This window comes from Olea europaea, chromosome 3 (assembly GCF_002742605.1).
Source record: "Olea europaea var. sylvestris chromosome 3, O_europaea_v1, whole genome shotgun sequence".
Taxonomy (NCBI): Eukaryota; Viridiplantae; Streptophyta; class Magnoliopsida; order Lamiales; family Oleaceae; genus Olea; species Olea europaea.
The window spans coordinates 9,834,971-9,838,530 of record NC_036239.1 but is presented as its reverse complement, the minus strand read 5'-3'; positions in this window follow the sequence as shown (position 1 = coordinate 9,838,530).

Here is a 3,560-nt window from a genome sequence, read left to right as displayed (position 1 = left end):
CCCTTGTCCTTTGTGACAAAAAGGGGGAGTAGATATTTGGATAGATAGATCTTCAACTTTTTGGTAATTGTGTTATACTTCATGACTAGATTAAGTTTTTTGATGTTTTGGCAATATTAATGTATGTTTTTGGTGTTTTTGACTTACATTATTATTGCTTCTTAATCTGGTTAATGACATATGATCGATTTCTTGTTTACTGTTTCCATTTCATATGCTTTTACACTTGGTATTTGAGTTTTTGATTTTTAGGAAACAGGTTCAACAAGAGATTGCTACTTTAGTTGAATAGATAGATTGTTTGGAGTCATGTTTATTTTTGTCCTTGACCGTCATATGTATTTTTGTCACAAAATGCCAAAGGGGGAGTTTGTTAGGAAAATGTGTAATTGGCAATCTGTGACCAAAGGACCTATTTGTCAAAATTATAAAGTCAAGGACTAAATTGTACAGGTCAAATAGTTCAGGGACTAAAGTTGCAATTTAGTAAAGGTCATAGCATAGGTCTAGGGTAAAGTGGAATGCTTTGAAGATGCAAATGGCGAGTTGATGTCGCTGGAGTTTCGCCTTGACCTTGCTAGAGCCAAAATTGCCTCGCTAGAGTTTCGCTGGTCTATCGCCTAAGCGAAGGTACGTCGCTCGAGTTTCGCCAGGACCTTGCTCGAGCGACTGTGTTATCTGGCCTTTGGTAATTTTAATGCCTCGTGAATTTTTAACGCTTCATATTACCAAATTCGATCTACTATATAAACAAAACGTCCGATTTTCATTAGGTGACCTTTGGCAAACATTAAAACAACAATTCCTCTTAACTTCCAAAGGATCAAGAGCCAAAATAAATTCATTCTTTTCATCTTTGATTCTCATGGTTCTTTGAATAAAAACATCAACCATCACAAAACCAACACCCTTTCATATCTCCATATAAACTTCTAGAAGATCATCTGTTTGAAGATTCGGGAAGGAAATTGCTTGAAGAGCTTGAGTGTTTGGTGATTCACAAGTTAATTAATTGTTTTAATTTCGCATAAACACTTATTCACCCCCCCTCTAGGTGTTGATTGGGTCGAACTATTGCTTTTTCAATGCCAATGCTATAGAATCTATTATGTACTCAATGATTACCACTAGACCTGATTTGGCTTATGCCATTAGTTTTCTAAGTAGATTTATGTCTACTCTTGGGAAGTCTCATTGTATTGGGTTAAAATGGCAACTTAGGTACATAGTAAAACTTTAAATACTAAGTTAGTATTTAGGAAAAGGTCTAACAAATTAACCTTGAATGGATATGTGGACTCTAATTTTGCTAGGGACAAAAAATAAAGAAAATCCACTACAGCTGACTTTTTCGATTCGGATCGAGATAAAAACCTAGGGCCTATATTCTTTGAAATCTTAACATTCTTCAATTGAATTCCCCATTATCCAATGAAAATAATGTTAGAACGCTTTATTTCTCTTTTTATAAAAACTCACCCTAAACATACCGATCCTCTCTCAAGGGGCAAAACTCTATCAAAATTTGGACAGGAAAATTGACAGTTGACATTAAAAAACAATTTCGATTTTTTGAGGTTAACAGGAATCTTGAGAAGCTAAAGCATTGATGGGTTTATGCGTGGTTAAAAAATAAGGATTGGGTCTATGTCAAAAATATTTTATTATGAGAATGTATGGTTGAAAATTAGTGGAAAAAAGAGTTTTAAATGAATGGTTACCAAGCATGGGCTTAATCTATAATAGAACAACATGAGTCTTTTCATTTACATTACATCTTGTTTCCTTTTCATCGCAGTACCTATAAGTAAGGATGGCAACGCACCAAGTCGGGGCAACCGCCCCACCGCGTCAGGTACTTTTGTACCCATGCCCCTATACTGATTAAGTGAAGGCGGATATGGGACAAGTCCCTGCCCCATTTACCGTCCTACTTAATTTTTTTATTTCGTATTATCGACTGTCTATAAATAATCATTCTTGCTACTAAGCAATGTTTATGACATTATGTAACTAATTGGAGAAAAATGAGAACACCCAAAATCTTATAGCAAAATTAAAAGCCTTGGCTCCGCTTATTCTTACTAATGAATCAACTATAGAACTTATAAATGTAAAGTAGTAAGCCAAAATCATGATGGAAGCAATGATAAACATCTTTAAGAAAATTACAATAGTACAAAGGAAATGATTTTGGCTTACTACTTTACATGATGGAAGCAATGATAAACATCTTTAAGAAAATTACAATAGTACAAAGGAAATGAAGGTTTGTGATTAACTTCCCTCCTCTTCCAGCAATCAACCAATGGCACCGGCAAATGCATGCGGCCATATTTATAAGCTCTCCTTACGTTTTCTTTTCCAAGAGAAATGTCAATTATGAAATGTTCTAATTACTAATTTCAATTTTATAGTACTTGTAAATAATTGCATTAAACTACTACATAGTTCATGAAGACACAACATGTAAATGCATTAGCGCAACATTTTGCAATACTAGTAAATGCCGCCATAAAACTTGCTTATAGATAGCAAAGTAAACCTAAAACACAAATTATACACAAACATATAATAGAAGTACCTAGTAAAGCATTTCAATGCAGTAAAATATTTCTTACTCTTATGGATTCACTTTTAAGAATTCATTATCCAGCGAAAATATGCTAGAGTACAGCTTCTTCATTGTCAAAAATAAAACTTTTAGTTTTCCAAGAAAACTCCCTTCGCTTATCTTTTTCCAATTTTCTTCATTCTTATAGGTGCTACAATGAAAATGAAAGAAGATGTATATAGAAGGGAAAGAAAAAGCTTATGTTGTTATATTATATAATAAAAGTGATAAAATAAATTTCAACACGTGAAAGCATTTCCTAGGGAAATAAAAACATAAATTGACATATAGTTGACTTTGAATTTATTTACCATCTTGAAGAGGATCCTTCACTTCATGTTATAGATCTTCAATTTCTGGCATCTTCTTCTAGAATATCTATATTGGTCTCCTTAAAGTTGATGACGTAAAAGTGTTTATTATTTAGAGAGGTGATATATTTAACTATTTATTATTCTAATCCATTAAAAGAAAAATAAATTTACCTTATCTTCAATATTCATGTCATTGAACTTTTTACAACATACAAAGTACGACATAGCTGAAGAATGGTCTAACACTAGTTAGCAGTAAAGTAATAACAAAAATAACAAATGTGAAAAACATGAATATTTGCATTTCTCATATCATGAATGTCAGCCCATAACCAATATCGAGAACACATCAAAGCTTCCAAAAGTCTTTGGGTAAAGCTTCCAAAAGTCTTTGGGTTAAGTTTATTTTTGTGTGGACTAACAAATCTACCACTGGTGTTGAATGCGGACTCTTTAATGCCATTATTGATAATAGGATGGCTAAAATATCCTTTGCAACTTTTTGCAAAGCTATATATTCTATTGAATTTGCATTCGGCCAAGTCAATATATCAAAATCATTTGATCTAGGCAAAACAAGCTCATCTAAGAAAACGTAAAGCTCTATTTTCATACTATCACTACTAATGGTA